Source organism: Macaca nemestrina, chromosome 11 (assembly GCF_043159975.1).
Source record: "Macaca nemestrina isolate mMacNem1 chromosome 11, mMacNem.hap1, whole genome shotgun sequence".
Lineage (NCBI taxonomy): Eukaryota > Metazoa > Chordata > Mammalia > Primates > Cercopithecidae > Macaca > Macaca nemestrina.
The window spans coordinates 115,606,661-115,620,247 of NC_092135.1; the positions used below are offsets into that span (position 1 = coordinate 115,606,661).

Sequence of the window (13,587 nt, forward strand, 5' to 3'; positions counted from 1 at the left end):
GCTAGATTGAAATCACTTCTGTTTCAGCTGGGGATTGGTTCTAAAGCCTGGGATAGGCTTGCAATAGACTAAATGCTTATCTTCCCCCCAAATTCATAGGTTAAAATCCTAACCCCCAAGATGATTGTATTAGGAGGTGGGGCTTTGGCAGTGATTAGATCATGACAGCAGAGCCCTCATGAATGGAACTGTGCCCTTATAAAAGCGGCACCATAAAGCTAGCTAGTCCCTTCCACCCGTGAGGACACAGCAAGTAGATGTTGTCTGTAAACTCAAAAGCAGGTCCTCACCAGACACTGAATGTTCTGGAGCCTTGATCCTGGACTTTCCAGCCTCCAGAACTGTGAGGAATAAAATTCTATTGTGTATAAGCCACCCAGTTTATAGTATTTTATTGGAGGGGCCTGAATGAACTAAGACAGGCTAATCCTGTGGGTGGAGTCAGGGATCCCAGACAGGGGAAGAGAAAGGAGCAAAAACTAAAGTCCAGGTCAAACCTAAAATCCCCTTCCTGAAAGAACTAATGGTTTTCTAACTTGTAGACACTGCTCTGAAAACCTTACCAAACAACACACATGACACAGCCACTGTTGCAAGGAAACAATTCATTTTTGTCTACTACTGAGTTACAAGCACATCACGGTTCCCCAATAAATGTGTTGAGTGAATGTCTGTTTGTCTAAAGTTGGTAGGTAGACACTTTATTTTCTAAGATGGTTATTTATATATTTTTTGCTCACATGAAAAAAAATTTTAAAAAGCAACTAAAATACAGATAAATCAAAAGATTATATATTTTATGATTCCACTTATACAACATTTTCAAAAAACAAAATTGTAGAGATGCATAACAGATCAGTGGTTTCCAGGAGTTATTGAACAGAAGGGAGAATGTGACTAGTGAAGGGTGTGACTAGCATGAGAGAATTCCTTCGAGGTGACAGTAGTCCTGTATCTTGTCTGGGACGATGGTTATATGAGCTATATATAGGAGAGAACATCATAGAATTATACACAAAGACATACAAGAAAAATGAGTGCATGTAAAAACTGGTAAAATTGGAATAAGTTCTGCAGTCTAATTAATTATATTATGTCAATATCAATTTTTTGGTTTTGATCACATAAGATGTCACCATTGGATGAAGAAGGGTGATGGGTACACGGGACCTCTCTGTGCTATTATTGCAAGTTTTTGTGAGTGTATAATTGTTTCACATTTAAAAGTCAGGGATAAAAGCTCTATGCACAATCAATTTCAATGTGTAAACTTAATTGGGCTCTGATTAAAAGAAAATGTATTCATGAGACCATTGAAGATCTGAACACTGAATATTTGATATGAAGAACTTAATTTTAGTTTTTATATAATAATAGTATTGAGGGTTTTCTGAGGCATCCTTAAATGTTTTTAGTTACATATGAAATATTTATGGCTGAAATGATATGATGTCTGAGGTTGATGCAGTTGATATGGGGAGGGAGAAGAAGTGACATACAAGAAACAACAGTGGCTATGAATTGGTAACTATGGGAACTAGGTATATGAAAGCTCTTTGAACTATTCTATTTTTTTCTTTTTTCTCGAGATGGAGTCTCACCCTATTGCCCAGGCTGGAGTGCAATGGCATGATCTTGGCTTACTGCAACCTCCGCCTCCAGAGTTCAAATGATTCTCCTGCCTCAGTCTCCCAAGTAGCTGGGATTACAGGTTTCCGCCACCATGCCCAGCTAATTTTTGTATTTTTAGTAAAGATGGTGTTTCACCATGTTGGCCAGATTAGTCTCAAACTCCTGACCTTGTGATCTGCCCGCCTCTGCATCCCGAAGTGTTGGGATTACAGGTGTGAGCCATTGCACCCAGCCTGAACTATTCTTTCTACTTCAACATACGTTTGGAAAATTCTAGAGTAAAAAAATTTAAGTAATAAAACTTTAGTCCAAACAAATTTAAAAATAGAGAACTCCATTGAGACTCTTATAAGCTGCCTCTCTTCTTTCTTACTAGCAGTTTCCTAACACAGGATTTACTGTGGGTATTGGTATATACCTCTTATTATCATATCACATTTGGGAAAATCTGGGCAACTTCTCCACAATTGTTCATGAAAGAAAAGTCATTAAGCAAAATGGTTCATTTGAAATAAAAATCCTCTTGGTCACAGTGTTTTTGGAGGTGTAAAAGCCACAGTTAACTTGCTTGTCACTCTTCCTCCCTTGCTGCAGTGAATGTGGTGACTGGTTTTCTCTAGCAGATCTTTCATCCTTCTTTCTAGTCATTTTCATCCCCTTTCACTTTAGCCTTGACCTCTAATTCACCGTTTCAAAAGAAAAAAACTTAGAAGTGTGAGTTTGTTCCAAAAAGCTTGCTTATTTCCTCCCTTACATTTTCCCATGCCCATCTCCCCAGAAAGATTCTGGCACAGGACCCAATTCCCATATCTTCTTGTTTTATAAACACTTATTAAGGACCCTCTGTTGCCATTTTCTCATTTACTCCTCATAACCACGCAGTGTGGTAATACTATTAGGTCTACTTTACAGATAAGGCATCTGAAATTTAGAGATTTCCACTGAAGATTGCAAAGCTGGTACTGGATAAAGTGACATAGAAATTTCTTGTTCAGGAATAAATAAATGAACTCAGAACTTACTGTCCTCATTTTGTGGTTCTAAAATTTATTTTGAGAACCCTAAATCATCAATTAAGGGACCCATGGCTGAATGTGGGATTTTTTTACAGACCTGCCATCAGTTTCTCACCCCCATATACATCCTTCCTCTCTTGTGCAAGAATAAATAAAGACGGGCTCTTTCTACCCTTTCTTGACACACACCACCAGCTCAATTCATCAAACCCCAGCAGATAATTTCTGTTTCAGAATATTCTAAACCATTCCCATGGGATTATTACAAAGAGGCTTTCCAAATGGAACTAATATTGAAAGGGTTAAACCAATATTATCTTTCAATTTTATAAATGTTTAAAAAGTAAAAGAGGGTTAGCCGTTTCCATGGGTATTACTGTGTTGACAGCAAAACTGCCTACACAGAACCCTAAAATTCTCAATTAGCTATCTATGAACGCCATGATCCACTTTCCCTCACAAGGAGGCCACCTGTTTGCTTTCCTTCTTGAGGTTGGAGAAGTCTTGGAGAGTGCACCATTCCATCTTTTTCCTTTTTCTGCTCTCTCTCTCGTTCCTGTGATCACTTCACTCATTCCCCTGCAACCAAACAGTGCAGACCTCATGAACCATGGAGATTCCCTTCCCTCCATGACCATTCCAGCCCACTGGGCACCAGACCCGGAGGGAGGTGGGCTGTGGGAGATCTGTGGGCTGAGCTAGCTGTCCCAGGATGAGCTCCGGAGTCACAGGATCCCTGGAAACCTGCCAGAGTGTCCCTCCAGAGAACCTGAGCCAGCACTAAGGAAGTCTCTCCTTCATCTGCAGCACTACCTTTTGAGGAGATGCTGTATTTGGAGGAAATGTCAGGCAAAATCTGGATTGGGAATTGGACTGCTCAGGGAGTCACCAGCTCTCTGGGTGGTTGAGGACTTCTGCAAGGCAGCCCTTCCATGCTTCTACCTTGGAGTAGAACTGCCCATTGCCTCTAAAATCTCATTTTTAAGAGCTCCCATCCTCACAATCAAGCTTGTCTAAATTTAAGAATAAATCCCAAGCTATCCCTTGAACTGAACTGAACTATATTCTTCTCAAAGAGCCTTGTAGGAAAGCAACTTGGGCAGAAGAAAAAAATATGCGTAATTCTTAAGAGGGAAAATGAGAACTGGGGGAAGATGGACGGAACCCAATGCTGCAACTCAGTTTCCATAGCCAGACGGGAAGCACAGGAGGGACAGGAGCCTTGTTGACCATACAAATAGTCACCTCACCTTCACAGACCAAAGCACTCAGCCTCCTCTGCAGAGTCCACTTGCCTAGATTGTTCATGGAAACACGTAAAAGGATTGACTTTCAGGTGCATGATCTGGCTTGGCAGTCTGAATCAATGCCTCTAAACTAAAAGTTACTGGTTCTTTCTCTTTATACCAAGTAGTCATTCTTCCTCTTGTTCTCAGTGCTAGGCAATCCCTGATCACTCTCATCCCATCCCCCAGATTCATTTTCTGCCCTTCTTCCCAGCCCTGTGCTCTGGTCTTTGAGGATGGCATTTCTAGTTGGCCTGTGGTTGGGTTCAGCCAGCTGGAAGGCACTGGTAGGAGGAGAGAAAGAGCCGGCTGTGCTCCCCGGCCTGGTTCTGGCAGTGGTGGCACCCCTCCCCTGCTGCGGTTCATACCAAGAAGTCCCTCCTTCCTGACTCAGCTTTCACAGGGTGCCCATGGCCCTTTCCCCAAGTCCTTGCCCCCTCAGCCCTGGGAAAGGTGACAGTGTCCTGCTGCCCCTCTCTGAGTGTCTCAACACTCCTTCTTTGTTCCATTGACCCTGCCCTCACTTTCTGAGGTGGTGCCTTCATTAGAGTCTCTCTTTGAACCTTCTAAGATAAGTTCCTTGCCTTCCTGGAGCTTGCCTATCCTGTCATACTCAGCTCCTTGTAGAGACATAAGCACTCCAGGCAGGACCCTGCCTCAGGGTCTGGTCTTTCCACATCCTTTTCCATTTCCCTGTAACTCTCATTGCCTTGATTTCTGTCCAGTCTGTCTCTCACTTCCTTCAGTTCTCTGTCCACATGTCACCTAATCACAGATATATCTCCTGACCCCTGCCTCATCCTCTTGCTCCTGTCACTCTGTCTCCCATAGCCTGCTCTAGTTTTCTTCATTTTTATCGTTTGACATATTATCTAGTTATTGATTTGTTTATTGTCTTTCTTCTCTGGCTAGAATGGAACCTCCTTTATAGTTTATTGCTAAACTTCAACAAGGCCAGAAGTATAGTAGTACTCCATAATGTTTATTGAATGAGTAAATGTACTGTGTAGACACTGCTGGACTCTTTCCTTCATGGCTTCAGGCTTTGAACTCTGCATGAAGTTTTTCCCCATGATGCCCTATAGACCTATTAGATAGCCTATTAGATAGTAATTAATAAGTATTCAAAAATACTTGGAATTGCACTCAGAGATACTGGATGCATATAAAGATAAATCAAAGCTGAAAAAATTCCCCAAAGTCCAAATTCTTACTACCGCCAAGATTTGGAATCTATACATAAGCCTCCAGAATTGGGGGTAAGGGGTAGGCATGAGTCTAGGCATCCAAACTAGGAATGGATGCCTTTAGGGGGCAGATCAGAGGTAGGGGGTGCTGGGCAAAAAAGGAAAGGAGGAAAGGCTAAGGCCATAAGAGCTATGAGGTGTGGCCAAGTCTTTGTCCTCAGAGAAGGGAGAAGAAAATTCAGAGCCTCATATTTTTTCAGATTGAGCATCCTCTTTTCGAGAGCTTCCAACTTCCCTCATGTCACTTGGGTAATGTCCTAAAGCAAAGCTTTCATCTTCTGAAGCAAGAGTGCCAGGGCTTTGTGTCTTCTTCTCAAGAGTCTAGGGAATGTCTAAAAGAAGAAAGTGGGAATCTCAAAATTGGGTTCTTTTGTCCTGGAGGAAAATACAAGATTTCATAGATCAGAGTCTGGCCCACCTCCAGCAAAACCATGGAACTACTCAGAGAATGTGAGAACTAGAATCTCGGGTCCACCATAACCTGATCACACCCACACCATATTCCCCTGCAACCTCCCTGCACACTTTCCACCAGGGGCCACGCAGAGCCCTACCTGGGTCAGCTTTCACTGATGTTAACCATTCTAATAGGAGTATAGTGATATCTATTGTGGTTTTAATTTGTATTACCCTAATTACTAATAATGCTGAGCATCTTTTCATGAGCTTATTTCTACCTGTTTATCTTCTTTAGTTAAGTGTCTTCTAAAAATGTTTGCACATTTTAACTATATTACTATTGATTTTTGAGAGTTCTTTATATATTCTGTACACAAGTCCTTTATTGGATAAATGGTTTGCAAATATTTTCTTCTAGCCTGTGGCTTGACTTTTCATTTACTCAATTATGTCTCTCAAAAAAACCCAGGTTTTAGATTTTTATGAAGTCTCACCCATTTGTTCCTTTATGGACCATGCTTTGGTATTTATCTAAGAAATCTTCTCATAACCCAAAGTCACAAAGGTTTTCTTTTTTTCTTCTGTATTTTGGAAATCTTTCTGGTATCTAGTTTAATTCTGTTACAGTCAGATAACATACTTTGTATACTTTCAATTCTTTCAAATCTGTTAAGGTTTGTTTTATGACCCAAGATATGATCCGCCTTGGTGAACGTTCTATGAGTATTTGAAAAGAATGTGTATTCCACTATTACTGAGTGAAGTGTTCTTTAAATAGCAATATGTCCAGTTGGTTGATAGCGTTGTTCAATCCTTCCATATCCTGGCTGATTTTCTGTCTTCTGGTGCTATTAACTACTGAGGAAGACTTTTAAGTCTCCAACCATAATTGTGGATTTGTCTATTTCTTCTTTCAGTTGTGTCAGATTTTCCTTCACGTATTTTGGAACTCTGTTCTTAAAGGCAAACTATTTAGATTAATGTTTTCTTTGTGAACTGATTATTTTATCATTATATAATATACAATATCCCTTTCTATTCCTAATTGTTTTTTGGCTGTGGATTCTACTTTGTCTCATATGAATGTAGCCACTCCAGCGTTCCTTTGCATAATGTCTAGTGAGTAATCTTTCATTCTTTTTAATTAATTAATTAATTATTGAAACAGTCTCGCTCTATTGCCCAGGCTGGAGTGCAGTGGTGCCATCTCGGCGCACTGCAAGCTCTGCCTCCCGGGTTCATGCCATTCTCCTGCTTCAGCCTCCCGAGCAGCTGGGACAACTGCTTCTTTCTTCATTCCTGATGTTTCAGTTTTCCTTCTGGTATCATTTTCTCTCTGTCTGAAGACTTCCTTTTCACCATTCTTTTAGAGCAGGTCTACTGCTAACAAATTCTTTATTATTTCCTTCTGAGAATTTTTTCACCTTCATTCCTACAGAATATTGCCACTGGATATAGAATTCTAGACGTACAGTTCTTTTCTGTCAGCACTTGAATAATGTTTCTATTTCTTCTGGCTCCATGGTTTCTGATAAGAAATCTGAGAAATCCACAGTCATAAGAATGAATGTTTCCAATAGGTAATACATCTCTGGCTGTTTTCAAGAAATTTCTGTCTTCAGTTTTCAGTAGTGTGATTATAATATATCTGGGTGTGGATTATCTAGTTTATCCGGTTTGGCGTTCACTGAGCTTCTTAAATTGGTAGGTTTCTGTCTTTCACCAAATTGGGAAAGTTTTCAGGAAATTTTGTTTGGTGTTTTTTTGTTTTTTAGCCTCATATTCTCTCATTTCCTCTGGTGCTCTGATTACCCACAGATCCCTGAAGTCTGTTCTCTTTTTTCAATCTTTTTCTCTCTGCTGTTCAGATTAGATTACTTCTATTGATCTATTTTCATGTTCTAACTCTCTCTCGTTTTCTCTATTCTGCTATTAAGGCCATCTAGCAATGTTTTGAGTTTGTTTTTGTGTTAGTTTTTCCCCTAAATTTCCATTTCTTAGTTTTTTTGGGGGGGAGAGAGAGTTGTTATTTTTTTCTATCCTTTCTATTTTTTTGCTGATAATTTCTATCTTTTCATTAATTTCAAGACTGTTCTCCCTTATTGAGTGAAGCATTTTTACAAGAGCTGCTTTAAATATTTTGTCATGTTAGCTAGACATTGAATTCCATTAATTGTCTTTTTCTGGGTGACTTGAGATTTGTTCGTTCTATGTATGCTATGTAATTTTGGACTGTACCCTGGACATTTTCAGTATTATTTTAAAACGCTCTGGTTGTATTTAAGTCCTTATTGCTTATTCTATGTTTTTATTTTAATAAGTATATAGCCCAGTTGGTTTCAGTCCACAAGTTTGAATTAGCTTTATGAGGGTTATGGTTCTAATATCAGTTCAATTTTCAAAACCTCTGTAGTGCTGTTTGGGCCTGTCCCAGATGTATACCACCTAGTAGCCAGTTTAGTACTTAGGTAGTGGTATAGCCCATAGTTCAGTTCTCAAAGTCTATATAAAATATTTTAGCCAAGTTCACTCATGCACAGTTCATGGGGGTGTAGCCTAGGAGTTCATAAGCCATTTTAAAAGGTCCTCTTCCTAAATGCCTCTCTGTCTATAATTTCCCACATACTTTCTGGTTCCCTTTCTGGCACCTTTATTTTTTATTTTTTAATTTTGTTTTTTGCAGTTGCAAGATTTAATAGAGTGAAAACAGAGTTCCCATACAAAGTGAGGGGACCCAAAGAGGGTAGCTATTGCCGGCTCAAATGCCTGGGTTTATATCCTGATCATTGTCCCTCCCGCTGTGCTCTCAGATGATAGATGATTGGCTATTTCTTTACCTCCTGTTTTTGCCTAATTAGCATTTTAATTAGCTCTCTTTACTAACTGATTGGTCAGGTGTGAGCTAAGTTGCAAGCCCCGTATTTAAAGGTGGATGCGGTCACCTTCCCAGCTAGGCTTAGGGATTCTTAGCCTAGGAAATCCAGCTAGTCCTGTCTCTCAGTGCAACCGCTTAACAGGAAAACCCAAGTGCTGTTGGGGAGGTTGGCAGACAACCGCTCTAACTGCTTCCTGCTGAATTGGGGTGTAGCAGGGGTCGTACAGTTGAGATTTCCTCAGAAGGGGTGCCTTCGATGTCATTAACATCAGAGCATGGGCTAGCAGGCTGGTCCAGGGGTCCGCAGTAGATCTTAGTCATGGACTGCATCTGGGGCTCCATTTGAAGAACGATTTGTAGTTTTACAGCTTTGATTCTTGAAGAGACAAATTTAACAAGGAGGTTAAAGATACAGGGACTGAAATGTATGGTCTGTAGTATAGGGAATTATTTCTTTGGCACACTTCACAGGCCCTGACTATCTGCTTGATAGTTTTGAAAAGGCTGGTCTAGTAAATAATAATTTGGCCATCTGATGGGTGCTATCAATGCCTACATGAAAGGTTTGGTGAAGGGTTTTAAGTAATTTCTATTGGTTAGCTGCAGGCAAAAGTATTTTTCCTTCTTCAGTGGCTAACCAACCTGAGGGGAGGAAACTATGTTCTCATGAGGTTCCCCATTCGATTTCTCCTGCTGAGTACTGGGGCTTGGTTTCCTGGAGGGGATTACCCCACACTAGGGGTCCTTCTATAAGCATTTCTAATGGAGGGTCCTGCCTTGCAGCTCTTTTTGCTTTAATATCCACTTGGCGGTTTTCTTTTATTTCCCTTTTCTCTCCTTATTGATGACCCCGGCAGAGTAAGATTGCCACGTCTTTAGGTTTCTGTACCGCCAATAATAATCTCTTAATGGCCTCCTGATGTTTGATAGGTGTTCCCTCAGAAGTTAGGAATTCCCTTTCTCTCCATATTGCTGCATGGCATGGAGGACTAGGTAAGCATACTTAGAGTCTGTATATATATTTACCCTTTTTCCTTCTCCTAATTCTAGTGCCCAAGTGAGGGCTATTAGTTCTGCCAGCTAAGCGCTAGTTCTTGGAGTGAGGGGATTACTTTCAAGTATTCCATTATCACTGACCACTGCATAGCCCGCTTTTCAAAGTCCTTTTTCTACAAAGGAACTTCCATCAGTATACAAGTTGAGGTCGGGATCAGTCAAGGGAACCTCTAGAAGGTCCCCTCAAGCGGTGTAGGTTTGAGCAATTACTTGTTGACAGTTATGTTCTATCTTTTCTTCATTGTCTGGAGGAAATGTGGCTGGGTTAAGAGTTGCACAAGTGCGCAGTCGCAGCACTGGCCCTTCAAGTAACAGAGCCTAATATTTAAGTAAACAGTTGTCTGACAGCCACAAGTCTCCTTTAGCAGTGAGGATGCCGTTCACATCATGAGATGTTCACACAGTAAGATCTCTTCCCTGTATCATTTTAATTGCTTCAGACTGCTACTGCTGCCACTACCCATAAACAATGAGGCCAACCCTTTGCCACTACATCGATTTTTTACTCAGGTAGCCCACGGGTTGCAAGCTCGTCCCTCGGACCTTTGTAAGGACTCCTAGAACTACTCCTGGGTTTTTTTTGTGTGTGTGACATATAAAGAAAAGTCCTGCCCCGTTGGCAAGCTTAACACTGGGGCTTGGGTTAGGGTCTTCTTTAGGACCTGGAAAGCCTCTTCTGCTTCAGGTGTCTATCTTACTAAACGGGTATTGGCTTTTGAGTTCTCTTAATTAGTGTATATAATGGCCTGGCTATTTCGCCACACCTGGGAATCCATATTTGGCAGAAGCCTGTTATGCCAAGGAACACTCTTAGTTGCTTTAGGGCTTTGGGATGAGGATAAGCCAGTATAGGCTGGATACATTCCTCACTGAGGATGCCGTTCTGGCACTTTTTTTTTTTTTCAATTCTCTAGACAGAAAGTTGAGGTCTGGAAATACCGGAGTGCAAAAAATGATAACCTCATTCCTAGTTCCACGGTAATTTCAATTCTAACCTTTTCCCTTAATCTTCCTTCTACCATTTACTTTTCAGAGCCCTCAAACAGCTTCCTCATGCATTCTGTCTAGGCTTTGCCTTCAGTGGGGGAGACAGAATCGAGGGTGCCTACTCCATCTTACCCAGATCCAGAACCTTCTTCTGTCATGTTTTTTAAGTGCTTGTATTTTATTTCTTTACCTATTTTTCTATTTAAAAAATAATAGTAATAAAACAAAATGACCAAAGCAGTTGCCTAACCTGGATTTATTCTTCAGAGGGACAGATAGTTTTACTGTTTCCATCTCCATGTGGCATGACTCAAGATCATTTGATAAGGCTCTAGAGAAGGTCTAATAAGAACTTCAAGGATCTAACTAAAAATGCCATCCCTTCTTGTGCTGTGTAAGTTTTTATAAGTTGAACAAACTATGGTGAATATATATATCTGGGATCCAACATTCAAGAGTCAATGCCATCTGGTCCTTGGAAAACCAAAACCAGCTTTAACTAACTACTAATGGTGCTATCTGCATCTGGATGGTTAGGAAGGAGTTATTGGGATTGTCACAATTGTTGAATACTTGTAAGTGCAGACAGTGTACTAGATACATTTTATACATTCTCTAATTTAGTCTTCATCACCACCAGAAGGTATTTAATGAGAAATCTGAGGCTCTGTGAAATTAAGGCACTTCTCATGTTTCAGGGCTACTAAGTAGTGAATCCAATTTGAAACTTGTTCCAGTGCTTTTACTCTTCCCACACATTATGCTGCCCCTGGAGGGCAATATTTATGTTTGATTACTCTTTGTATATCTGGGCTTTTCATCCAGTAGGACTCTACACATGCATTCATTAATTCAGTAATCAACATTGGTCTATATCTTGTTGGGTCTTGTTTTTTCTCTTTTCTTATTTTTATTGTTAACTTGCTCCCCACTCTGTCCTCCAAAAAGATTCCGAACTTTAAAAACTCTGGCATCCAACATCTGGTCATTTAGAAACACTGGGGTGACTGACTAGATTTCTCAGTTTCTGTGCAGATGCTGAACATGGTGGGGACACTGCAAGCCCTATCAACTCCTTCTCAGTGTCTTCCCACCAAAGCCAGTCTTGGGCTCCCGTCACAACCAGCATCCCACAAATACTGCCAGCTGTGCCAGGCCTTGGCTAAACCTCTGTCTTCCTATTTCTCTAATTTTAGGTTCTTTTATCTCACCTCCTCCAATCCCCTAGAAAAACCACTCTTGACGTTTCCATAAAAGAAATTCTTATTTCTGGTGAGAGACTGGGTGAAATAACCTGTGAGGTTGTTTCAAATGCTAATATTCTGTGACCCTTGGATTCCAGAAAGATGAGCACAAACTGACTGCTGGTTCTTAGAAAGAACAAAGCGGGCAGCTCATACCTGTAATCTCAGCACTTTGGGAGACCGACGTGGGCAGATCACCTGAAGTCAGGAGATTGTGACCAGCCTGGCCAACATGATGAAACCCTGTCTTTAATAAAAATACAAAAATTAGCCATGTATGGTTAATCCCATAATCCCAACTCAGGAGGCTGAGGCAGGAGAATTGCTTGAACCCGGGAGGTGGAGGTTGCAGTAAGCCAAGATGGTGCCACTGCACCCCAGCCTGGGCAACAGAGCCAGACCTCCATCTAGGAAAGAAGGAAAGAAAAGAAAAGAAAAAGAGAGAGTGAGAGAGAGAGAGAGAGGGAGAGGGGGAGAGAGAGACAGAGAGAGAAAAGAGAGAGAGAGAGAAGAAAGAAAGGAAAGAAAGAAAGAAAGAAGAGAGAAAAAAGAAAGAAGGAAGGAAGGAAGGAAAGAAAGAAAGAAAGAAAAAGAAAGAAAGAAAGAAAGAAAAAAGAGAAAGAAAGAAAGAAGAGAGAGAAAGAGAGAGAGAGAGGGAGGGAGGGGAAGGAAGGAAGGGAGGGAAAGGAAGGAAAGGAAGGGAAGGAGAAAAGGAAGGAAAGAAAGGAAAGAAAAGAAAGAGAGAGAGAGAGAAGAGAAAGAGAAGAAGGGACATTTGGCAAAGCTCCTGCCCTGTGCACCAGAAAGTACTAAGTGGCACGTCTCTTTGACCTACGGGCAACCTGATCTCACTAACGTACTCTAAAAACTAGCTCCCAAACTTTAGATAAGAATTTTGGCTAGGAGTTCAAGACCAGCCTGGCCAATATGGTGAAACCCCGTCTCTACTAAAAATACAAAAAAAATTAGCCAGGCGTGGTGGCACACGCCTGTAATCCCAGCTACTCAGGAGCTGAGGCAGGAAAATTGCTTGAGCCCGGGAGGCGAAGGGTGCAGTGAGCCGAGATGGTGCCACTTTACTCCAGTCTGGCCAACAGAGCAAAACTCTTGTCTCAAAAAAGAAAAAAAAAAAAAAAAAAAAGAAGAATTTTGGGGGGTATTTGATAAAAGACTGATTCTCTGCCAGCCAATAGATTCTGAATCAGAATGACCTGATGCGAGTGAACCACAGCATACCTTTAAACACCCTGGACTAAAGAAAAGGTATCCATGGGTTGCATAGATAGGCAGATGGTACTTAATGGTGGACATCTTTTTTTTTTTTTTTTTTTTGTCTGAATTAAGAAACAGGCTATCCATGATAACAACAACAATAACTATGACTTACTGGGGGCTTACCCTGAGCCCAGCAACAGTGCTAGATATGCATACACACTATCTATTTAGTCTGCAAAACTCTTCTCCATAGGTGCTACTCTCCAAATTTTAAAGAGGATGAAATTGAGACATAAAGTTAAGGCAGGTCATAGCTGTATGGGGCTAGAACTGGATTTGAACACAGGTTTGTGTGATCCCAAAGACAGTGCTCATTCCACACCACCATACCTCCTTACCTCTGAATAATCACCCTGGGGAAAAAGGAAGCATAATGATTGCGTATAAGCGCTGCATGGTATTATACTACTTCCCTTAAAATTAGAAAGAAATATGGTTGGTCATAAAGAGAAACCACTGACAGTGAGCCCAAGGGAAGTTGTGGACTCTTCCATTTGATGTCTTTAAAGCATAAAGAATTCAGTTGTTTAGCTTCATGCTTCCTGAAGGTAGAGAAATGGAAATGATAAA

At 40.9% G+C, this 13,587-nt stretch overlaps 1 long non-coding RNA gene across 17 annotated transcripts in view; it reads right to left on the reverse strand.

Annotated features, from left to right (window-relative positions):
* The window catches only part of LOC105481195 (uncharacterized), a 285,138-nt gene that overhangs the window by 247,603 nt on the left and 23,948 nt on the right, over positions 1-13,587 (reverse strand). For 10 of the 17 annotated variants that reach the window (XR_011610034.1, XR_011610043.1, XR_011610040.1 and 7 more), the window contains 2 exons: positions 11,899-11,989; positions 3,120-8,831 (listed from right to left, as the gene is read on the reverse strand). This is a non-coding gene — a long non-coding RNA (uncharacterized lncRNA). The remainder of the gene's footprint in view (positions 1-3,119; positions 8,832-11,898; positions 11,990-13,587) is intronic. The other 7 variants (XR_011610046.1, XR_011610044.1, XR_011610047.1 and 4 more) reach the window with 5 other exon arrangements.